This window comes from Hyperolius riggenbachi, chromosome 6 (genome assembly GCF_040937935.1).
Source record: "Hyperolius riggenbachi isolate aHypRig1 chromosome 6, aHypRig1.pri, whole genome shotgun sequence".
Classification (NCBI taxonomy): Eukaryota; Metazoa; Chordata; class Amphibia; order Anura; family Hyperoliidae; genus Hyperolius; species Hyperolius riggenbachi.
The window spans coordinates 69792294-69818543 of NC_090651.1; the positions used below are offsets into that span (position 1 = coordinate 69792294).

At 43.6% G+C, this 26250-nt stretch overlaps 1 protein-coding gene across 15 annotated transcripts in view; it reads left to right on the forward strand.

Moving 5' to 3' along the window:
• The window catches only part of PTPRF (protein tyrosine phosphatase receptor type F), a 1415717-nt gene that overhangs the window by 1057560 nt on the left and 331907 nt on the right, over positions 1-26250 (forward strand). The window lies entirely within an intron of this gene.

A 26250-nucleotide genomic window follows, 5' to 3' on the forward strand; every position in this document is an offset into this window, starting at 1 on the left:
TTCAGCGCCGTCAGAAGACGGAGCTGAAGTTGCTTTTAAAACAATAATTCGGCTTCCAGCAATAGCTGGAAGCCGAATTATTTCATTTCCACATTATCCATGACGGTGAATAGTAATTAACACGGTCCGGACTTGTGCAGCAGCAGGATCAGCCATATACCGGCTGTGTCCTGCGCCCAAGTCTCCAGCGCCGTTATCTCTTGTACGCGCAGCAGGGAGTAATGCAGCAGAGACGTAACCTAGTGGGAGGTGCAGAGTCCTGCAGTAGCAGGTAGAGACATAACCTAGTGGAAGCAGCAGAGTCCTTCAGCAGCAGGGGGTATTGCAGTGGAGACGTAACCTAGTGGGAGGTGCAGAGTCCTGCAGTAGCAGGTAGAGACATAACCTAGTGGAAGCAGCAGAGTCCTTCAGCAGCAGGGGGTATTACAGGAGAGACATTCCTTAGTGGAAGGTGCAGAGTCCTGCAGCAGCACGGGGTATTGCAGGAGAGATACATACATTGGAGCAGACAGGAGCCTAAATGGTGCCGTATTAATTGTAAGGGCGATATGGCAGTATAGAGAAATATACTCACAAGTGCGGGTTGCTTGTAAGAGCAGCCAATTGTTAAGGCATGAGAAATACCGTTTGTGGAAGGTGATAGTGGAAGGTGCAGAGTCCTGCAGCAGGAGGGAGTATTGCGGGAGAGACAGAACATAGTGGAAGGAGCAGAGTCCTGCAGCAGCACATAGCATTTTACGATAGCCACATACATAACCAGAAGGAAAAGAGTCGTCCTAGACCACAGAGTACTTTAGGAGAAAAAAGTTAGTGGTAGGATCAGAGTCCTCCAGCTGTGCAGAGTACTTGCAGAGAAGAGACATTTAATACACTGTCACTCAGCTTTTTAAGCTGTCTTTCTTTTACCTCTGCACGAAAATGACTTTGTTGCATCAGGGGACAGTGACTAACACTGCTTATAATTGAGCTTTAAAACCTTTTAACTGTGTCCAATTTGCTGTTAAGTGATTGGTCCTGTTGCAGGATTAGTGCTGCTGAAGTGATGGAGTATAAGGAGTACTGCAAGTCTGGCAGCCAATCAGACGCAGCTGAAGGATACCGCATCTCAGGCTGGGAGGTTGCCAGGTGCTAGCCTGTCTGATAAGAACCTGCGTCAGCAAATAGGATACATTAAAACACTTTTTAATATTCAATATGCTGAAGACACCAACAGCGGAAGGCTCTTTTCTTTAGCATATAAATAATGTCTGGCCGTAAAGCTAGAATATGTTTCAGTAACAGCGTTTTTTGTGCACTCCAATGCGGCAACACTGACAATATAAATGTGGAAGAACGTGTTTTTTTGAAAGCTTGTCCACCTGTCCAAAGGACTGAAGGGGATGTTTTTTTCCATGCAGCAAACATACATTGGAGCAGACAGGAAGGATAAGATGACACTGCACCTTGTATAGAAAAGAACACAGAGACAAACAGGAGCCTAAATGGTGCGATATTAATTGTAAGGGCGGTATGGGAATATAAAGAAATATACTCACAAGTGTGGGTTGCTTGTAAGAGCACCCAGCTGTTAAGGAATGAGAAATTTTTCTCTACTTAGGTATTCCGGATTGTCCTCCTTCTCTTAGATTCCTTTAGAAAAAAGTGTGTGGTGGTCAATCACCTGATAACCGTATCGGGGCAAAGACTGCTACTCTCCAAAGGATGGTAGGGAATCACAGTGGGGGGAAAAGAGGTGCCCCAAAAAGTATAAAATTACTTCAAAACAATCAAATAGAAGCTAAGGAGGTGGCTTACCTCAAGGATGACGAAGTGTAATTTTAAGAGTTTGTTCATATAATGGCTTTAGACCATTCTGATGTGTTTTGTGAGCTGAACCTACTTCCTCAGGCTAAAATGCATGCCAGAAAGCAATAATGAACGAGCTTTGACCGCCTACTTATTTTGTCAAACTTGGGGTAAGCCACCCAGGGCAGAGGCACGAGAGGCTCCAGCCTCAGGGAGCAGTGAAGAAGGGGGCGCACAACTCAATCAGCTATCCAGTGTTCTCCCCAGGCCCTTTTAGCCGGGTGCTCCACCCGGCTAGTTTTGGGGAGCACCCGGCTGTCATCGGCTCCTCTCCTTTTCTGCTATAAGCAGAGTTGCGCAGAGAAGCACCAGCCCTGCATTCTCTCATCTCGCCCCACCCGGGTACTTTTTCATGCCACCCGGCTGAAAGAAATTTCTGGGGAGAACACTGCTATCATTCCCCTATTGTGTTTGAAGCAGAGAGAAATAAGAAAAGGGGATACATTGCAGTGTCTGCAAGCCAGATAACTAGAGATGAATGTGTTTGGGGGGTTGGAGACCCTGAGCGACTCTTACTCTAATAGCCATCAGTGTGTGTCGGCGGTTTGGTGTCTCAGCCTTGGGTGCTGGAGGACCTTGTCCCGGCTTTGAAGCCACCTCTTCATCTTCAAGTCATTTTATACACTTTTTGGGTGTCTCTTTTCCCCCCATTGTGATTCATTGGAGCAATGGGATTCAGAAGGTAATAAAGACTAATAACCAGCACAACGGGCAGGCAAACATTCACTCGGCAATGGCAGACTTCATATTCCTCATATTATATAAAGGGTCAGTGAGTATTCTTTCGGGCCTACTAATAAGGATTTTGTATGTTTTATTTCCCCCCCCCCCCCCCCAACCAAGATTCTAAGGAGCCATGTTTCAGATTTTTCAGTGGGGCCTGTGGCTGTGTTATTCCTTCATGCCAGCTGCTGCTCCACAAATAGTGGAATGGCAGCGCATTGTGTTCATAAAACATCCAGTCATGTTTTGTGTAAAGTCGGAGGCCCTCTGGCAGTCTTGGGGAAGCGATGGGAAGTCAGCAGTAACTGAGTAATGGAAGTGCACAGCTCTCGCCCCTCCGTCCTCCTCGCTGCTGCAGCTCACTCTGCACTTAAGGGAAAGCTTCCATTTATTTCAATTATCCGGCTTGTAGCTGCAGAAGAGAACATTTCTCCATTATTAACCCCTCGATGGATTCCATGATTCGCCTTCATGGCAAGAGGGTAGATTGTCTCGTTGTTTGTGGAGGGTACATCAGGGGGTGGGCAAGTGGGGTCATGTAAATCTCATGCTGCATTGTCCTCTCACGTTATGCTTGATACTCATTTTTGTGTGTGTAATCTAAGGCACTATGTTGATTTGCTGACTAGGTAATAATATTGACCCTCTGACCCTGCTCAGTGTAGACATTTTTCTGGTGGACTCATGGGACCATTTTCAAATGCCAAAATACTGCCCCCAACCCCTCCAAGCGGGATGTTTTAAAGAGGAACTCCAGTGAAAATAATGTAATAAAAAAGAGCTTCATTTTTACAATAATTATGTATAAATGATTTAGTCAGTGTTTGCCCATGGTAAAATCTTTCCTCTCCCTGATTTACATTCTGACATTTATCACATGGTGAAATTTTTTACTGCTGGCGGGTGATGTCAGTGGAAGGAGATGCTGCTTGCTTTGTTGGCAGCTGGAAACAGCTGTTATTTCCCACAATGCAACAAGGCTCCCACAGTGTGATGTCAGAACCATGGTCCTGACATTACACTGTGGGAGGAGTTTCACCACAATATCAGCCATACAGAGCCCCCTGATGATCCGTTTGTGAAAAGGAAAAGGTTTGTTATTGGAAAGTAAGTATCGGCTACTGATTGGGATGACGTTCAATTCTTGGTTATGGTTTCTCTTTTTAAGTCTTTCTCCCTACAGCATTGGTTTGAGGGCAACCAGTGTCCTTCTTGAAACCGTTGTGGCAAGACTTGTACCCCAGGCCCATTGTATTGTAGCACTTGTACCACCACTGCTTGCCCTGTCAATAGAATTGAATGAGGGGGCAGAGGTTTGTGACGGTTACAGCCATGCCCTCTCCAGCCAGTGACAAAGGCAGGGATTGGTTGACATGTTCCACATTCCCTCCCAGAAGTGACCGCACCAGGGGATAGAAATGTGAGCCATGTTGATTGAATGTCACCTCCCTAATTACCAGCATGATGTCCACATGCTGTGGGGCAGAAAGTGACAATGGCATTCTGGGAAAAGTGATGTCACAAAGAAACATCACCAAAACCTTCATTGCTTAGCTTTTGTAATCTCAGCTACATGGGCCATCATTCATAAAGGTGCAGTCGGTAGTGCGGGAAAACACCGTTCTTCTCCACAACCGGTACTTAAGACTTCTGGGTGGTCATTCATAAAGAAGTTGCCTGTTGCGGTAGAAATGCGGAGGTTTTCTGGAGGAAGCTGGCGGTAGCGTGGCGTAAGACATGCGGAAAGATAAAAGCTGCCCGATTCCCTCCGTGCGCTCCTCTGTCTGATGCTGCTTGGGAGGTCCGTCCCATTCATTTACACGTAATCCGCCCGCCTATCGCTACTGTCGAGCAAGCGGTATTTTCCTTCTGCATACCGCTTGCTCTAATCTTTATGAATGGACGTGTTTGTAACTTTTTCTAGATAAATCTAGAAAAACTCCGCACAAGGCGGAAATGTATCGCTCTGTCAGCTTTTCATGCGGAAAGAGCCTTTATGAATGGGGATTTTGCAGAGTGTTCGGTAAAGTCACCGGTATTAAGTATTTCCGCATGCGGAAATGCTTTATGAATGATAGCCATTGTCGGTACACTGGGCTCTCAACATGGGATATATGTACCTTAAAGAGTATTTATTTTAGCCATATGAAATATTGAACCTGTCAAGTCAATCCATTTACTTGAGATTAGAAAAAATGTACATTTATAAAGAAACAGAAATAAGTAGTTTTAGTTAATACAAAGCATAAAGAAACGATTGAAAAGCTTTTATACAACATTATAAAGTCCTGTATGTATCGAGGGGGTACCTGAGATGAGGTTGCCTACAATCCTTCCTATAGGGATAGGTGCTACAACAATGTGAAACGCTTCTCTGTAGATCTATGCTGTTACACAACAAGCATTGTAATGCACCTGCTTTCTTTGTTGTAGTTCTTTGTATTTGCTGTTTATTATACCGTGAAGATCTGTGCTTTGTCGTCTTCCTGCATCGTGACCTTGCTTGCCAGGCAGAAGTGACTTGTTCTTCACAGCACTTGGCATTTTTTTGCCCTCAGCATTTTCATCATCGGCATCATCATGAGCTTTCCTTTCCACAAAGCGCTTCAGCTGCAGTGATTCATGGGACTGGCAGGCAGATTTTCCACCGGGGGGCAAATAAATTTCAGTGGAGCGTGCAGCGGACCACCAGTCACTCTTCCCCGCTGCCCACAGGCGATGCAGGGAATTCCCATCGCTTGACTGGGCCGTGCAGCTGGTGGAGATGTGTAGTATTAGAGCTGCTGCAAAAACTTTTTTTTTTTCTATTTTTTTTTTTTATAGTCCGAATGGAGAATCCCTGGATTGTTATTTATCGAGAGCAGTTGGACTGTATCTGGAGCTGTATTGATTACTTGTATTTATATACCACTAACTTGTTTCAAAGTGCATTATAGAGTAAATGAGCCGATAAACATCAATTCCTGCTGTCAGAAAAGCTTGCAGCGTAAGCTTCCACCGCAGTCCTGCCCTTGCTTCAAAATGTATATGAATTCATAACTTCAATATTATCAGATGGAAGTTTTTTCCCTTTCACCAAAGTACGTGGCCATCTTTTTTTCTATCCATTTAAATTGCACTGGCTGGGGCAGTACAGGAGGTGAAGCAAGGTGAAACGAGTCCCAAGGCAAGGTGTGGTATATACTCCCTGTTTGCCACCTGTTGTCTAGTATGAAGAGAATTGAGGAAAGGAATCCAAAAGGTTGTAGCCAGGACCCTAGACTGGCCTGCCTAGGCTGCCTAATGGATGATCTCGTTCTGAGCAGCACTCAGAATTGGATATTAATGTGTGCAACAATACATTTCCAACACTTTAATTTCTAGGCTCTGCTTTGCAAAACTGCTTTACAACAATTATAGCGAAACAAGCCACACAGGAGCTCATTTAAACTTTGTAAATTGGCTTCTTGAAATTTCCAAACAATAATTCCCATTTGTTCAAAACAATGGGCTACTAGGAACCCCTGTCAGGAAATTGAAATATGCCTGTGCTGAGCTCCTGGGCAGCATTTGGTTGGCAAGCAATGGGACAGTGCCATGGGGGTAATGAAGTACTGAAGATTTATTTTATAACTTTATGAGAAGTGCTAAGGGGGGACTGTATGCTATGTAATCATTCCCGTAGGGGGGAATTGATCTCTGAGGCCATCCTTGTTTTTAAAAAGGAGCTTTCAACTGTCATCACAAGTCCCTACTAATAATTTACTCCAATTTCCTCACACATATCAAAAACACAACGATGAGTTAACTGCTCCCTGCCCAAAACAATAGCCGTAGACTATGATGTTGACTTTAGAGTATGGTAGGGATTAGATTGTGAGTTCCTTTGAGTGACAGTTAATGACATGACATCAGTGTAAACACATCTTTAATTGGGAACATATAGTAATTTGGGGGGAAGGGGGTCCCTTGCCCTATGAGGTTTACAACTTTAAAATTTTATATACTTACCTCGTGAGAGGGAAGCCTTCCCTTGTCATTCTCGGCCAGGCTGTTCCAGCGCTGAGACTCCTGAAGAACGCAGGCACCTGTGTGGTGGCACAGACAGTTTTGCCTTTTGGCGAAAAAAGCAGAGCTCTTTTGTGTCTGTGCTACTGCGCAGGGGCAGATTTCTCACACATGGGCATTAGCACAGACCCGATTGGACTCGGCTTTTACCACCAAAGCCCGAGTGAGTCTGCGCTAATCTGCATCTGCTAGCAACGTCCTTTCAGGGTAGACCACACTGGAACGGCCCAGGGAAGAAGGGCAGATGGAGACTCTGGAAGACCCAAACTTCCCTCTACTGAGGTGAGTGCCCATTTGGGGCAATTTTTCCCCTACAAGTACCCTTTTACATTGGCACAGGTGTACTTTGGAAGGGAAGAGACAATTTTCACACCCTTACAAGGTGCCTTCCAAATGTGAGTTGGCATTAATGAGGGGAGGTGGAACCCCAAGCTTATTGATGTTGCCTTCAGAGTTTTCCTACTTTCTTGGTGGATAAGGCGCCAGTGAGGTAATGGGGCAGGTACACATTTATGATACATGCAGCCTTCTCCGGGATGACCTGGGAAATATATGCATGTGTACCTCTCCCTATTCATCTCAATGCAGCTGGACATGGCTGCTGGTGTGCAGAACATTGCGGTCCTTTGCAGTTTCTGTGCATTATGGCCAATCTCCTGTTGGACAGGATGCACCACATCCTGTGCAGCGATCGCAGCCACACTAAGCTGAGAGATCGCAAGTTGCATTGCCTCGGCTTCGTAAATCACCCCTGTGGTGTATTTCAGATGTGTATTTCGCTGCCTGCCTGGAGCACGACGTTAAGAGAAGAGATTTAGGCTGCCTCTATCTCTGGTTCACACGGATTTGGCAGCACAAAGGAACTTGGATCAGTTTCTGCTGCTCTTGAAGCTGAAGGAAGATGGTCATTAACATTACCAGCCGGAGAGAGCACAGCGCCTGCAGAGGAGCCGCAAAACTGAGCTGGTAACAAGCAAATCTTAAGCCGTCTGCTGCGCCTGGCACTGCCGATTGGATGGCTTGGTAATCCGGCTCTGAGGTTTCACCCAGCTCTCATTCACCCAGCCTTTCTTGTCTTTCTCACTGGATTTTAAGTGCTAAATCTTCAGTTTTGCTTATGCCATGAGCCTGCGAGTCCCCGAGTCTCCCCCAAAGGGCCCCCTCCCTCTTCACCACTTCTCCCTACCACCAGCGCCGGATTTAAGGTGTTCATCTGGCTCTTGGGGGCTGCATGTCCTGATAAAGCAGAGTAGGACAAGGAAGTATATTTCTCTGCTTACGCCTCGCAGCTTGGCGTTATCGCCGCGCATTGGAACACAGGCTGCTCTGTAAAGTGAAATGAGTTTGATTCTGTTGACATGTCCGCCTCTCTGAAGCTGTCGCGGTTCTGTCCAGAGTCGTTTTCTCAAAGCATCAGACAGATTGGCATCTTCTCTCTCCCGCTTTGAACTGTGCTAATCTGCTTTTTGGAACTTTGGAATTTATTTTTTTCTTTTTTAACCTTCCTTTGCAGAGGGAACCTGAATTGAGAAAAATATGAACGCCCTCTTTATCCCCTTTTTTGTTGTCTTCCTGCCATGCTGATCTTTTGGCTTCAGTAGTTTAGCTGGGGTTGATTGACAAATCCTATTTCACCAATTTTCACCTCGGCTATAAGGAGAGATAATTCATGAGAGGAATGATAAGGAAAGATAAATCTTGAGTTAAAGCTACATATACACGCTAGTCTAATCTTGGCCGTGACGGACAATAACGACTGCCATTGCCGAGAATCGGGAGTCAGACGAGCATGGCCGCATGCTAAAGATCCGCCATGCCAGGTTTGTGGTGATCCCCGACACTGGAGCACCACACAGTCACATTGTTCTTCCCACCTGTGTGTATGTGCTCTGTCACACACCGCTAGTTATCCCTTTGCCCCCAGTAAATAGCAACATATGCATCGCTAGCCAGAAGGCTGATGACACCTCTGTACACCATCCACAATGCTCTGTTACCTAGCAGGGATTGGTATATGATCCTTTTGGTGACAGAGATCCCATCAAGATCCTCCTGAGTGTATGGGGCTTAAAGGGCAACTGTAACGAGGGATATGGCTGCTGCCATATTTATTTCCTTTTAAACGATACCAGTTGCCTGGCAGCAATGCTGATTTATTTGGCTGCAGTAGTGTCTGAATAACACCATAAGCAAGCATGCAGCTAATCTTGTCAGATCTGACAATGTTGTCAGAAACACCTTATATGCTGTATGCTTGTTCAGGGTATATGGCTAAAAGTACAACAGACAGAAGATCAGCAGGACTGCCAGACTACTGGTATTGCTTAAAAGGAAATAAATAATGCAGCCTCCATATCCTTCTCGTTACAGTTGTCCTTGAAGTTAATTAACAAGAGCTTAACTTTTATATAGAACAGTGGGGGTGTCTTGGCACCCCGGAGAAAAGGACAGAGGAAACAAAAACATGGGAGCCTACTAGTGTAATATGTTTGGATACAAAGCGTGTCAGTAGATGTATTGATAACTACTCACAAAGGCTGGTTACAGAGGGGCAACTGACCACAGGAAGCAGGTGGAGACTGCAAACCCGACTCCACTCGGGGTGGCCCAGCTGGACATGATGCGGTCGCTCTCCTGAGAAAAATGACAGCTGTCCCCCGTGGTGCAGAACACGTGTGATCTGTCCTAACCCCTCCAACAGGGTGTGTAGGGGGGTGTATATGCACAATATGGGGAAAGAGGCACCCTGATATAAAAACTTAAAAAGCAGTTTAAAATTGAAAAAAGAGATTGCTTACCTCAATGACGAAATCTTTGTAATAACAAAAGATTTTATTTAGCACAGGCAACGCGCTTCGCCTTTCATTTGGCACTGTTATTGGCCTGAGGAAGTGGGCTCAGGCCCGCGAAGCGCGTTGTCTGTGCTAAATAAAATCTTTTATTACAAAGATTTTGTCATTGAGGTAAGCCACCTCGTTTTCTCCGATTGTAAACTGCTTTTAAAGTTTTTATATATACCAGGGAGCCTCTTTCTCCATATTGTGTTTTATATAGAACAGACATCATCCTTTGTTGTGTATGTGTGTAATATTTCTATAGTGGGAGTTAGCACAGCCTTCCTGTCTACAGATACATGAAAACCGTGAGCTGCAAGGTTTGGAGCTGGCGGTTTATTTTTTGGCAGCTGACGAGATTACAGTTGCTTTTTCACACTTAATGTGCGTGTTGCATCAGGTTCTAATGACAGTGTGAAAAATGCTGAGTGGCACATGAGATGTGACTGAGGAGAGAAGCTCATTGACTTGCGGTTTAAAGAAACACTCTAGGCGTAGCGGTAATATGAGTAATGTGTTAATGCTGCTTCTTTCCATGGTGTTTACAATTTTGTATTATTCAGTTTAATCTTAAAGTGGAGCTAAACTAAGAACTTCCTCTCTGTTCTGAAAGATTAATCACAACATGATAACCTTTATGGGGGAAAAAATCCTTCACTACAATTTATGGAAATCCTAAAAAACCTTGATGGTTTTTCTTGGTTTCCTGTTGCAGAAGACACGGAAGGGGTTAAGCCTCAGTGTTTACCATATGGAGAGCTGCCCAGGCAGAGCTCTCCTGCAGTCTATTCACAGTTGCTTATAAGAACTAATTAGACAAGTTAATCTGCCTAAACAAACACATACCATAGTTGCTGAAGAGATTCACTTCTTCGTGTTATATGTGGAATAAGGATTTTTTCATTGTGTCGTGCAAGAGCTCAAGTCTGCATTAATGAAAACCTTCGTTCACTCTGCCAGATTTTTCATTGTTAGTAAATAAGAAACTGTGCCATTACTCACCATTGTTCCTATTAGATGCCATTGTTCTAGAGAAATTAACTTTGTAAAAGTCTGTCACAGGATCTGATCTGTGCACTAAGGATAGAGTAGCCAGCAAAGTGGAAGTTTATTTTTCTGCACAGTCTTCACCTCACCCACGCCTACTGGTTCCTGTACTGCAGCACAGGGGCACAAGGTAGCAGTGGACAAGGTCAACTCTGTCATTGGAAGGAAAGATTAGCCGGTGCCCCCTCCCAGCTACCCCCTGATTAGTGCCTATAGATGATAATGGGATAGGAGGAGAAGTTTGAACAGCTCATAGACTGCCACTCAGTCCAGCCACCATATCCGAAACTAGCACAGGAAGTCCGTATTGCAAACCCTGCCATCCAGGTAGAAAATTAAATAGTACAAAACTGATGAACGTGTAACACATAAAACTCTGCTTTGAATATATTACACGCGCACACAGTATGCAGTAAACATCATAAGACTGAACTGCAGTTTTCTATTACAAATTGCCTCTTTTTTTGCCCCCTCGGTTTGGCTTTTCTTTACACAGCTCTTTTAAGTGTAGATAGTTTCTGTACATTACAGTTGCTGGTACTTCTGACCCACACACTGAATATGTGAATCACAGCCGTGCTTCAAATAAACCCGAAAGGTTTTTATTGCAGTGAGCTCACGCGCTAGGGCTCAGGATGCAGTCACATGACAGTGAGAGAGCCTCTGTTACTCCTGTACTTGCGGCACTGAGAATGATTTCACTGCTTCTGTCGCACAATGGCAGATTCCTCTCCCATCATGTCTCCAGGCTGTCTGATCGCTGGGGCAGCGTCTGAAAGGAGCGCGACCTCTGCCAGAGCTTCTTGCCATGCGCTATTACTTTAATTTTCACACTATTGATCCTCCCTGATGTGATTTCTTGGAATACAGAGATTCTAAAGGGCCTTTCTGTTCTTCCCGGAGGAGGTCGAGCATCCGGTGTGATTCAGATCTCTACACTTGAATACGGCACAGCCAGTTATTCAAGCAGTAACGTAACAATGTGAACGCTGGCCCTTTAATTTTGTATTGATGTGTGTATCTCTTTAGCTTGCTGCATTTTGTGGGGGTCAACAAAAAATTACATTTTGGTTGCTGTTGAAAGTCAAAAAGAAATAAATAAACTTCAGTTCAGTCAGAGCCATTGTTGCGCTGTGCTCTGCTCTCCTAAAAAACGGCAAGCTGCAAGTTTTGAGCATGTGAACAGGAATTTGCATATGACTGCAATGAGCCTGTGATTAACATGTGGTTGGTCTATACAAAAACGCAATTTACAATATAGACCGTGAACAAGGCCTAATGCCTGGTACACACAATGCAATTCATGATTTGAATCAATAATTCCAACATGTATGATCTGCTCCCGATTGATAACTGGATCAATGTTCAGATCAATCCCAGTATTGATCGGGAGCAGATCGGACATGTCGGAAATATTCGACCTGTCGATCTGATGGAAATTGCGTTGTGTGTGTGCCAGACGTAAAGATGGCCATATACAGATCAATACTTTAAAATACCAGTTTCAATGGATTGTCACTCGATCATCTGTTTACATTGAATCGAATATCAAATGGGTGACGCAATCAAAACCTTGGTCTGTAAAGATCAGAAATGCCAAGTCTTGCCATGATCAGTTTCACTGGGAGAGGTGTGCTCAGCATAGCTTTCTACTGCATTGGATAGTGCAAAGTTAGCAGCTGCAGCAGTGTGATAGATATTAGAGATCTCACCACACATCTTGTCTAATGGTGCATAGTGGCAGGACAGGTAAAGGATCATTAGGCTCACCCTGCGCCCAGTTAACCGGGCAGTAAGTACATACGTACTCTTTAGCTCTCAGTAGTGTATAGAAGGGTTGCTACTTGTTTTTGCTCTTTCTTTCATCCACAGATGTGCATCTCAAGGCCCATGAGCTGAATGTGGCCCTCCCAGCAATATCATGTGGCCCTCCAGAGCTTCAAATGTGCATCATTGTAAGCAGTAAAAGAACAGAAGCACATTGCTCTCCCGTCCAGTGGAGCACACCGGTGACAGGGTTTCTGATTGAAACATTGTCGGGTTGAGCCGGGGTGCAGCTACAATCTATGGAACCCAGCTAAATTACATGGGGCCCCCTCCTGGGATCCAAACCCCCCTCCTTCCCTCGACACCCATTCCTCATGTTGCAAAGTAGGGCAGAGGAGGTGTAAAATTTACCTGCTCCAGTGATGCGTCACATCTCTTCCTGCCAGTCCTCCTTCTCCCAATCATGTGACATGCCTCAGGAGCCAGAGGTATACCACACAGAGTAATTGGGGAGATCGCAGGAGATTTGAAGCAGTACTGGAGCAGGTAAATATTATAAAAAAGCTCCACTGTGCTACTCTGCAGGAGGGGGAGGAGCAGGACCCCCTACGGTTTCTATTGGTATACCACCTAGGTTGATACAATAAATGTTGAAGGAAAACTTAAGTCAAAGGTAAAAAATGAGATTTACTCCCCTGGGGCTTCCCTTAGCCCCCAGCAGCCGATCGGTGCCCTCGCAGCCCCGCTCTGACGCTCCAGGACCCACCGGCGAGCACTTCCGGTTTGGCCGTCACCGGCCGACAGGCATGGGAACGTGAGTGATTGTTCGCGTTCCCAGCCTGTATATCGCCCCCTATGCTGCTATTGCGGCCAATAGCAGCATAGGGGTCTTAATAAACAATTTGCCCCACGACTTGGACTAGGTTGGAGATTTTGACCCCTTGTGTGATTTAGTATATCACCATTAGAAGTCCTCTATTATTTCCTGTTTTATCCCTGATGAAAGAAAACAAGGACTGTCTTTGCAATAAAAATTGAAAGCTTTTCCAACTCTAAAAAGAATAAATACAAATATTAATGTTTTGCGTATTGTTTCCTTGCTTATTTAGAACTCAGAAAGTGTTTATTTTTTGGCCTATATTCCCCCTCGGTGTCCTCAACTACTCCAAAATGTGAGACTGTCAGTCAAGCTCACCCAGCAGGGAAGGAGCAGAGATGTAATGAGTCACTTCAGTTCTCTGATTCCATTTATGCAGCTGGTGCCTGTCTGGAAATGTCAAGAGAACCTGTCAGAACAGTCTCCTGACCCTGGCGGCACAATCATGTTGTTGGGGATGCTTCCCTAGCACGGCACCACTCTGCCACATTATGCAGACTCCTATCTCACAACTGTCTGTTTTGGAACCATACTCTGCTGTCATGGTTTTTTCCTCTGTTGTCTCTTATAAATCGAATGTACAGATCTGCATAAATGTTTCTGAAAATCTGTTGAGGATCTTTATTTAGCCCATAAATTGTATTTACTTTTAAATGCTTATGTAAAAAAAACCTAGTGGTAGGTAGAACAGTGCAGTTTGAAGAAGTGAAATTTGTCCCTTGCTCACAGATTAAGTATTTATAGTGCTGACATCTTCCGCAGCGCTTTACAGGCTATATTGCCTTGTCACTACCTGTGCTACCATTGTTCTATGTCCATTATAAGCTAAGACCACATCTAGGGGGAAGACAATTAACTTATTGCCTATTTTTGGAATGTGGGAGGAAACCGGAGTGTTCAGAGAAGCGTGGAGAACATACAAACTCTGTGCAGATAGTGCCCTGGTTGGGGTTTGGACCAGAACCCAGCGCTACAAGAGTTGTGTAGGGCATTTAACCAGGGGTTGAGGCGGGGGAATAACTTTCTGCTGATCTTTTTTGTGCTAAAAATTTCTCTCGGTTCGGTTTGGGTTCGTAGAACTTAGTAGTATCTCTAGGAGATGGAGTGTGGACCGTAAAAGGTGATATAGCAGGTTCTGTTTCAGCTGGTCAGAGTATTAAAAGGGATTATATATAGCACATGAAAAAGTAAAATTAATGAAATTATCAAATTCCAATTAACAAATCACATTCTCATCACTCCTCTGGGTGTTATTACAAGTCTAATGGACCATGCTACTGGCAAGTGACCCAGAACAGATAAAGTAATCCCCACAGGCCCCCTTTCCACTAGTGCAGTGATTAATCTCCGCTCCGTGCATTTGGCAAGTAATTAGTATAACAGGACAGCATATATCATACAGGTATCTTTGTCAGCTTTCACGCTGGTGTTACTGGTGGCCTTTGTAAATGGTGTGTATGGGGGGGGATCTGATGACTTTCATCCCCCCCCTCTCCAATCTCAAGTTCTTCCTTATAAACACCTCTGTTCGTTCTTTTAGTTCCAGTTTAGTAGTTTTGGTGGAGCTTAAGCTATAGTCAAAGGCCTGGTGCACACCAAAACCCGCTAGCAGATTTTGAAATGCTTTTTCTTATTTTTCTGTGGCGTTTCACCTAGCATTTTGCGGTTTTGTGAAGCGTTTTTGGTGTAGTAGTTTTCTTATATTGTTACAGTAAAGCTGTTACTGAATAGCTTCTGTAACAAAAACGCCTGCAAAACCGCTCTGAACTGCCGTTTTTCAGAGCGGTTTGCGTTTTTTCTATACTTTACATTGGAGGCAGAAACGCCTCCGCAATCCAAAATCTGCAGCAGCCCGGGAGTATGCGTTTCTGCAAAACGCCTCCCGCTCTGGTGTGCACCAGCCCATTGTAATACATTACCTAAGCAATCGGATCGAAAAACGCTGCCGAACCGCTCTGGTGTGCACTAGGCCATTGAGTACATCAAAAATAATTATTTTGAAGTCCTCATTGAGCAAACTAAAGTCTCTTCTCTTCCTTTCACTAACACTGGAATGGACAGTAAGGTGAATTCTCAAATTTTAAGGCCCGTACACAATAGTTTTGTTTTCCCAGCTTGCCCCATTTGCCAATTGACGTCACATCTGTGTTGCTCCATTGGCCCTCCTGCAAGGTAACTATGAGCCTGTGATGTCACCCAAGGGATCAAGTTCCAATCCCTGTCAGGTGACATCCATCAAGCATGTGTACGGGCATTTAAAGTTGTCACTAGTAGAAGACTTAGGAAAAAATCTAACAAATCAAAGTGGATAGCCAGCCCAAAAACTAATTTGCAGTTCTCCTCCTGTAAGAAGGTCCCCAGAAGACATCCCCCAAATCAGCTGACTTCCGGCGCGGAGCCCCACCCCCTGAAAAAACGCCATTCTGTTTTCGCTGTCAAAATACAGAAATAAGAATTATTTTTTTTTCAGGGCAGTGGGGCTCTGTGCCTCCTAGTGTCCGTTGTGCGGTCCTTTATACCCTAGCTCCTCCTCCTTCCCTACTAGCCCCACCTGCTTTCATTTTTTTAATTCCTTGTGCTTTCATTATGTCCCACGTTTGCTTTGATATATGATAAGTAAAACCGGTAATTTGGGTGCTGGCGGTACTCCAGTAAAATGGGCACCTCATAGACCACAATGTTACTTGCGGTTTTAGCTGTGGCCGGTGGGGTCCAATAAATATCTGAATTGGACGGGTTAGGGTTAGACATTGATAAGAGAGAGGGTTAGTGTGAGAATAGGGTTAGGTTTGGGTTCCTATTACCCATTGCCCAATAGTGGAATATTGGTAATTTTACAGATGTTATGCTAGGTACACACTATGAGATTTTCTGGCCGATTTACTGTCAGATCGATTATTTCTAACATGTCCGATTTGCTTTCCGATCGATTTCCATGCACTTTAACCTCCCTGGCGTTCTATTAAAATCGCCAGGGAGGCTGCGGGAGGGTTTTTTTTAAATAAAAAAAAAAGTATTTCATGCAGCCAACTGAAAGTTGGCTGCATGAAAGCCCACTAGAGGGCGCTCCGGAAGCGTACTTTCGATCGCCTCCGGCAATCGAAAGTAACAAGATAGGCCGCAACGAGCGGCCTATCTTGTTTCGCTTTCCTCGTCGCCATGGCGACGAGCGGAGTGACGTCAGTCGACGTCCTGACGTCAGAGCCGCCCGATCCAGCCCCTAGCGCCGGCCGGAACTGTTTGTTCCGGCTGCGCTGGGCTCGGGCGGCTGGGGGGACCCCCTTTCGCCGGGCGATCGGGCAGCACACGCGGCTGGCAAAGTGCCGGCTGCGTGTGCTGCTTTTTACAAAATTGAAATCGGCCCAGCAGGGCCTGAGCGGCGACCTCCGGCGGCATACCCCGAGCTCAGCTCGGGATTACCGCCAAGGAGGTTAATAGGAAATCGATCGGACAATGCTTGGAAGTCAATCGGAAAGCAAATCGAACATGTTGGAAATAATCGATCTGACAGTAAATCGACCAGAAAATCTCATAGTGTGTACCCAGCATTATACCGGTGGCTTTCTCCAGCACCAGATATACACATAAGCCCTTATGCTTCCTTGCACGTTATTATGCATTGGTCTGATGTTGTCCATTCCATAAATAGGACCATTTCTGCCTCTAGTGGGAACCTACCCTTCCTGTGAAACTTTGGTTTGGTCACGTCTCTTGGTGTGTTAAATATATTCTATCAGCTCATTGTACCTCTGACCTGCAGACTTGTGAACACATCAGATTAAGTCACGGAAGTTGTTAGCTTAATACTTTTAGAAGTTATAAAGCTCCGATTACATATTGCAGCTTCCACATTCGTGCTGCTGCAAAGTTCACAGCCAAGTCAAGCCAGGCAGAAAGGTTTGTGTCGCAGTCTCATGTAATTTTACTCGGACCGTGAATACGATGGGTTGTAAAATGATTTGGGGAAAGGGGTTCTTCCTGTTTTCCTGGTTTCCTGTCTGTTGTGGTAGTGGTAAACAACCTTGTTTTTCATGTATTGGGGTTCTGGGCTTAGTTCCAGAATCCCACCAAGTGTAGTCATATGTAGTTGTGAACAGTAAATCATAGTAAACCTGTAATCTAAGAAGCCTGTTGGTTGCAGTTGCTGACATGCTTTCTAAAAACCTTAGACTTGTTTTTGTTGTCTCAATGGTTTGGCTTTAATACTCTAACATTTATGAGGAACCAGAATGTGGACCAGGAAACTCAGAAAGCTATATGCATACTTACTCCAGGTGAGTGAATTATAGAACATGGCATCCAGAGACCCAACATTAGGCCTCACACAGGAGTAGCTTGTCAGCTGCTACTGTGCACGGCCGGGCTCTAGCTATCACTCTGTACTGGTGATGAAGATTCGATCACCCCCCCCCCAATGGAGTCACATCTCGAGTGGTGCTATGAAGATGTGACATGTCGCCGTTTTTTTGCTGCCGGGTAACACCACTAGATGTTTATTGACACGTGCTTAGCTGTAACTTGATTGCCCCCGAATGGCACATGGAGCCGGCAGCTGGAAGGCTGAACTGCTAGGAAGCTTAAAAGCTCAACAAGCGCACACCAGTGTTGCCAACTCATCATTTTAATTACTGACACATATGAATTATACAGGTTTTGTGGCTAGGTAGATGCAGTTAAGACACTGATTATGTGCAAATAGCCCCAGAACCTGTATAACTTGATGTCAGTTATTAAAGGTATAAGTTGGCAACACTGGCGCACACAGTTCAGCCTCCTGTGTGAAAGCTGCCTGATAACCAGTTATCTAGTATTTCTAAATGCTCGTACACATGTGCAACTAATCAGCCCAACTATCGTCCAAACTTGATTTGTTGGACAATAGTTGTATGTGTGGCAAATGATTAGACGAGCGACTGATAACAGGTGGTTTGCCCAATCCAACTGGCAGATCAACTAATACGACTGTTGGGCTGATATTGTTCAGTTGGGCATGTGTGTACAAGTCTTTGAACAACCTGTACATGTTGTGAATGCAGCCATATCCTACAGTACGGCGTTCCTCTTGCGTGCGCACTATGTAAATGAGTTGGTCGTTTAGTTGGTGTAGCTGTATGGAAATACAGGTCATGTCAACGGGTTGTCGTTAGGTTGGTTGTACGGTTTGTTGGATGTGTTCACGAGCTAGCTACCCTTAAAACTACTAATGTGCGCTAAGGCCTGACGAGAGATTGTATTGCACTACAGTTTCACACCAATTCGTTGATTTGTCTCGTCTTTTTCAAATGTTCATGTGTTACAATCCAGCCAGATGATCTGAGCCCCATACACACGTTCAACAGCGGTCTTTTATGCAGCACAATCCAACGTCAATACAACTGTTGGATTGACTTCTTATCAGTCTTATTAGCTATTTGAACAATAGCAAAATACTTTTTTTACCGGTTTCAACTTGTTTCACAACAAAAGTTGTTGAACAATTGTGCTGCATAAAAGACGGCTGTTGAGCGTGTGTATGGGGCTTGAGGAAGACAGGGACTCCCAAAAGCTAACCCTAGAACAAGGTTTGTCAGTGCAAATAAAATATTAAAAAACTGTATTTTTCCTGGTTGGATCACCTTCACTTCAATATGTCCAGCTGTGATAAGTCTTTTTGGCGATCTAGTCTTCTAAATTATACTTAGAAACCTTTTTATTTTAAATTCAATTATAAGAGGAGGCTGCTTGTTGAGTCATCTGTTGGCTTTGCATGTTTTTCTGGGGCTCCAGTGGCAAGACCTATTTACTGTATTTCCTGGCTCTATTCCTTCCCACAGTGGGGTGTTCTCACCTCCGCTATTGCATTTTTATAATTTAAATTAAATGAAATATTCAGCGGGGAGCCTAGGAGTCTGTGTAATAATGGCTGCAGCATTACTTTAGAGTTCATCCCAAATGAACCCCACACCTGTGAGAAACCATTGGAGGTGTTAAATATTCAGCATCCCCCAAACACTAACTTTGTAGAGGGAGTGATTCCATAAATCTTGCTCTTCAGGGTTCAGATGAACTTGCTCTAACGTAGTGACTATACAGTAAGCTCCTGGAACTAATGTGCTTCTGCAGGAAGAGGAGCCACACAGCTTCTGCCCTCTGTTATCAGGCACTGGTATCTGAGTTGCGTGCCTCCAGATTGCTGTGTGTGGAGACTTGCTGGATGAGCATACAATACGAAAGACTGGCAGTGTTCTGGGATGGGTGCCAGGGGCATAGAGAGGTTTAAAAGAGCCAGGCTCCGGAATGTCTCCAGCCCAGACCTCAGCTAGTAATCTTTGCGTGGGAGGAATGCTGTTAATGTAATGCTTCCCTCCCTGTGCTTTTACCTGAAGTTGTCGGAATGCTGATCGCACCATTTACTGAAGGGTACAGCTACAGTTGTTTAATAAGATGCAGAGCAAGTAGCTTGAACCAATCAGAAAGCTTCCTTGCTGGTATACACTGATGAAATGTTGGTTGCCGTGAGTTACTGCATCTTGCGCTCTGAATTTACTGTGTGCTTTATGAATTATTTGTAGGACTATGCAGCACCGGAGAGCTTTATGGGTACATCTCACACTTGATTAGCTGGGCACATCTTTAAATAATTACTGTACAAATGTCTGTTGTATAACAGCCCGAACCTGCTCTGTTTCTGGGTCATAGAGCCAAATTTAAAAATCCAGCATTACTCAGTCCTGCATTAACATTTAAGCAATCAATCCCTGATTACACTTTCTACAGCGACCTCTGCTGAACTATTACAAGTCCAGGCACATTAGGATACTAAAATACATTGTATGACACCATACTATAAATAACTGCAAATATGCTTTGTATGAGGTCAGAGTATACAGGGGGAGGAGTGATGGAGGAGAATGATGGGGTGATGCTTTGTAATCAGAAGAAAGGAGGAACAGATGCAGACAATATTGACTCAGCTTATGACGTTGGATTTTAATAAACGGTTTTAGATGCAAGTGTGTTTTATTTAATTAAAATATTATTGGCATGGATTTTTTGTTTATTAACATCTTAACCCTTTGTGTAAATGGTAAAGGGATCATAAATTAACGCCTTTAGCCATCTACATTGGAGGAAAGACAAGGTTTCTTTGCAAGCCGGGTAGGATTTTTGATCCCTTTTCTCACTGGCTTGCCATTTGGGTTGGTTTTGGCCAAGGGGCATTGCTTCAAGCATGCTGTCTTTAATCTCCTAGTATCGCAGCCTGGTTAGTGGAAGGGGCGTGCCAATTACCTTACTTTATTAGCATGGCTTTGGGGTTTTCTTTTGGTACAACTGTTTATACTCTGCCCTTGCATATGTGTAAAAGAGAAAAGGATCACCAGGCATCATGGAATGAATCAGTTATTAAAGGCTCAGTTTTCCGTCCCTGACCCTTAGCCTGCTGTCAATGCAACGCATCCCTCAGCCCGGAAGAACCTCTTCAGACCCAAACTTGCGGTCCATTCGGCGGAATGGACAAAAAGGATCCGTTTTCAATGGAGAAATGTGAACTGGTCCTATTCATTAACATAGGATCCGTTCACCTCCGTTACTAAACAGACCATTTTTTGGCCCAATGTGAACCAGGCCGTAGACTCCCTTCTCTAAAGGTTTGTAATTTGCATCCCTTATTGTTTATCATTCAGACCGGTATAATATATTGGTGCTTTGTAATAATAAAACTCACACTGAGGCAGTATGGCTACATGCCAGTGAACTGATCAGCATGCTTTTGGTTTATCAATGGAAACTGGATTAATTGGAAGAAAGCTACACAGGGAGAAGACACAGACTCCATGCAAACAGTGTCCTTGATTAGATTCAAACCGAAGACCTTAGAGCTGTCGGTCAACAAAATGAATCTTTCATCTGCTTCCCATAGTCAAAAACATGACAGGACTTTGCATGACTGTGCGTGGGACATTAGGTTGTAGGTCCTGAGTCAGACAGGTGTGGATTTATCTCTGCGTATGTTGGCAGAATCTAAAAATGGTAAATAATCAATGATCAAATCTAGATGTTGGCAGATGTGTTTGGAAAGGTGGAATTTTTCCTTGAACAGCCGCCATTACACCACAGGGCACAACGGCAGAAGCGCCAGCAGGGACAGTACCGGGGCAACTGATGCTGCAGAGCCAGAGTCTTTAATCACGCCATTAGGCGCATTATCAGACACATCACCACTAAACCATCAGGGACACAACTTCAGCAGCATCAGTTATATGATTCCTCACACACCCCTTTTTTTGGCCTGCTTAGCCAACAAACTTTGCCTCTTTTTCCACATGCCATATCCATCCCATACACTCACAGGGAACAGATCTGCTAGTGTTTTAAAATGGGGTGCGAATTATCAGGGGGCACAGTGAGAACGCTGTGCAGATTTGCTATTAATAGATCCCTGTATGTTCTCAGGATATTTGAAGGATAATGCCTTCAAATGAAGTGTACCTCCCATCCTTGCTCCCTGATATGCTCTGGTGTAATTTGCTTGGATTTTGCCAAATTTGTGCAGCTTAGAATGCGTTGGTATAGAAGTGATGCCCTCCTCCTTCATGAATAATAGACAAAGGCATCTTCATTAATAATGTGCTCCTTCTGTTGCTCCCCAGAAAATCATGGGGGGGTAGATGACTACAACATATGCTTCCTCTGTGCCTGGGGGGCGGAATGCCTCTTGCCACATCATTTAATCCCATTCCCTGGTCACATCCGCTTCTTTTTATTAATGTTTATGGCTTTGTCTGATCCCTCATGTATTTTATCAAATAGGGCAAAAATGGCTCAATTCCTTAATCTTCAAAAACTAAAAGGTACCCAAAATGACATTTCATCTAGCGTGTGTATGGGCCTTTACACCTAATTTAGGAATAGGGGATTCCAGAAAAGAGCTATTTAGGATTAGTTGTATAGGTACACTTGTGTGTCTCTTCATTTTCATGTAGCCATGTACATGTAGAGATGGTCAAAGAGATGCAAATACTTCCGAGTTTATGCAAATTTTAATGCAAATATATGCAGTTTGAAAATGGACCAATCAATTTAAACCCAGGTTTAAATGGATTGGTCCATTGTGAAGCTGAAAATATTTGCATAAAAATGTGCATGATAAATTTACATCAACTCTGAAATATTTGCATCTCATTGATCATCCCTATGCGTATGTAAAAGTCATGCCAGAGTACTCAGATTGCTGTCAGGTCAGGAATTAAAAAGACAATTGTGCTGGACAAGAGTTGCTGTACCTTTTAGCTATATATGTGTATTATTTTTAGTGTGCCTGTACATGGGGTTGACTATTGTATATGCATACTCTTCATAGCTATTCTTTGTCTCAGCAGAAAGAAGCTGACATCAGCAGGTCTCTCTGACAGTATATACAAAAATTGGAAAGGGGGGGGGGGGGGGGGGAGTATGCAACTAGAATTAGCTCTGATCGTCTTTAGGGTGCATACACACATCAGACTATAGTCTTTAGAAACTGAAAGATCACAGACCAATCTTACCACCCTTCATGTAGTATGAGAGCCATACTCTACACAGTCTTTTCTATGGAGCTGAACTCCACATCAGGAAAAAATCTTGGCAAGATGCTGCACACACCGATGCTGCACAGACACAAAAGATCAGTATCTGCAAAAGATCTGTTCCTGCCAAAAATCCATTCCTGCAAATTGCAATGATATTCTATGAGATCTGCAGATCATCATACACACATGATTTAACTGACATTCATCTGCAGATCAAGCAATCATCCGCAGATCTGAAAATCCATCCTGGTGGATCTGATCTGCAGATGAATGTCAGTTAAATCATGTGTGTATGATGATCTGCAGATCTCATAGACTATCATTGCAATTTGCAGGAATGGATTTTTGGCAGGAACAGATCTTTTGCAGCTACAGATCTTTTGAGTGTGTGCAGCATGTTTGTGTGCAGCATCTTGCAAAGATTTCTGTCTGATGGGGAGTTCAGCTCCATAGAAAAGACTGTGAAGGTATGGCTCTCATACTACATTAAGGGCCCTTTTCCACCAGCGCGTTTGCGCTGGCTGAATCGCAAAAACGCAAACCGCTAGCGATTTTACAATTGCTACGGTTTGCTTTTTAACATGGGAATCGCGGTAGGTCATTTCCACTACCGCGATTCGTTTTTGCCGGGAACGCGAACGCGCGGCGGAGCGATAATTGCCGCGATTTTGCTATGCAGTGCATAGCATAGCAAAATCGCGGCCGCGAACGTCGGGGAATCGCCGGTAATTGCGATTCAGCAATCGCTAGCGTTCAGCGTGAACGCTAGCGATTGCTAGTGGAAAAGGGCCCTAAGGGTGGTAAGATTGGTCTGTGATCTTTCATTTTCCAAAGACTATAGTCTGATGTGTGTATGAGCCTTAACTCTGCTAGAATTTTTGCTCATCATCCCCATTGGTGCTGCACTGTTAAGAGTGTATTATAATATAAATATAAGAGCAGGAAGAGCTGAGATTCTAACCCTGGACTTCTGTGTCAGAGGCAGAGCCCTTAACCAGTACACTATCCAGAAGACTCTTGTGGCTAGTATGATGAAGATTTGAGTTTTTTACATCTCCACTGTAATGTTAGTGCATGTATTGTCCTGCTGTGTGTGTTCAGTTTGTTCCTTACATCTGGCTCTACTTTTGTTACAATATTTTTTATTTTTTTTTACAATCTTGGGTATTATGCATAATTTATTATTAATTATTTGATAGTTTGCTATACCTTGTGTTTGGCAAGTTTGTGGGCCATTACCCATGCTTGCAACAGCATTGTGTTAATTAATGACTATAATTGGCTGCTAGGCACAGGTTACCTCTTATGACTCCTGGAACTAGATGTACAAAGACAGACGATTTGATTAGATAAGCACAGATGAAAGGTGGTGACCTGGCTGCCTGTTATTTACAAACACAGCTCCGAAGATATTTCTATACTGTGTGCATTTCATATCTGTAATCTCTCTGCATTCTGCCATATTCATCATGCTTTTCCTTGAAACTCTCCACTTCTGCCCACTGTTGTGAAAAAGCTTCACATATTAATCTGTGATCTTAAGTCTTGTGCAGAGAAGCAGCATAAACAGAACAGAGCAGTGATTGGACTCTGTAAGCCATAAGGATAAAGACAAATATGTGAAATACAGCAAGGATAAAGACAAATATGTGAAATACAGCCCGGTCCCCTTTGCTTGTGAGTCATGTGTTATAAGCAGTGAATAAGCAGTGGATAAATTATTTACTTTTGGACAACTCTGGATTTGGATGTATAGGACTGTATAAATCATTTTTGTGAGTAGTTTTCAACTACAGTTTATACAATATTGTAACCTAACAATATACAGTATATTTCCTGACAGGTATCAGACTAGCCACAAGAGTCCACAATATGTAATAACAAAAACAGTACTGTATATTTTATACATGGAGACAATGTTGTATGTATGAAACATTGTAACTTACTGCACACCTGAACTTAGAGAGACAGGGAGGCTGCCATATTTGTTTCCTTTTAAACAGTATCGGTTGCCTGGAAATTCTGCTGATCTCTTTGGCTGCAGTAGTGTCTGAATCACACAGCTGAAACAAACCTGCAGCAAATCCAGTCATACTTCTGTTAGAAACATCTGATCTGCATGCTTATTCAGGTTCGATGGCTAAAAGTAGGGATAGCATAGTGGATAGCAGGGCATTGTCTGCACACAGTTAGCATGTTCTTCCCATTTCTCTGTGGGTTTCCTCTGGGCACGTTTGTTTCCTCCTACATCCCAAAAACATATAGAATTAAGAATTGGCTTTCCCCTAAAATTTGACTACATTGGACATAAGACATATGACTATGATAGGGATTCGATTGTAAGCCTCTTTAAATAATACTAAATATTAAAATGATAATAATAAAAGTATTAGTCTTAGACAATCAGCAGGACAGCCAGGCAATTTGCATTGGTTAAAAAGAAATACACGTCATGTCAGCCTCTCTCTTCAGGTTCCCTTGAAGCTGTTTGTAAGTAAGGGATTGTCTGATATTTGCTATACTAGGAGTTTGCAATAGTTAAATTTAAGGACTTTAATTCTGAGAGTTTGTAAAGCCTCCTCTTGGCTGTAAACCTTTGGAGAGATGTTAACAGAAGTGTCATTTCAACACCATATAAGATGGAAATCTCTGCTGTATTTAGGACCTGACAAGTGTTGAAAGACTGATAGAGCGGGAGGGGTGCAGCTCAAACTGAACAGATTTTATAGGAAGGCATCTGATAATTGGTGTGTGAACTCAAGGCAGGTAGTGCTGTGTTTATACAACAACATTTTCCAGTGACTGATCTGCACTCATGATTGAGATGAGCCTGTCCAGCCTTTTGTTACTGTTTTTACTAATAAGGGAATTCAGATTTCAACTTTGTAAAGTGAAATGGATTGTCCACCCAAACAGATTAGATGACACATTTTCTGGCATTGTCATATCTCAGTCTCTGCAGCAGTGAGATGATACCTGACTGTGTACTGCCAACGTGGGAGTTTTTGCAGTTCCCACCCAATGTGGGGTGATCATTTCTGATGTTAATGTGCAGCTACACTCAGAGCTTTCTCTCTGCTCTAAAAGATTAGCCACAACATGATAAGCTTTATGGAAAACATAGTTTTATCATAATTTATGGAGATCCTTAAAAAAAAAAAAAACCCTGAATTTTTAACTTACACTTTTCAGGAAGCACTTGAAAGGGTTAAGCCTCAGTGTTTGCTGTATGGGGAGAGCTTCATTGGCTGAGCTCTCCTGTAGTCTTTTCACAGCTGCTATTAAGAAACACTTTGACACTTTGATCTGGCTAAACAAATGCACAACACAGAGCAGTGAATTTTTTCAGCAGCTATATGTGAAATAAAGACTTTTCATTGTGTGCTGTGTAAGAGTTCCGGTCAGCTTTAATGGAAGAGTGTGAGCCCCTTGTCATGGCATTAGTATGTTCTGCAGACCTGGAAACCCAAGTTTTGGATTCTCACAATTAGACTCCCTAAGAGAGATGAAAAACAAATGGTTCAGCACATCAGCATACAGAGCTAATTAATCAGAATTCTTT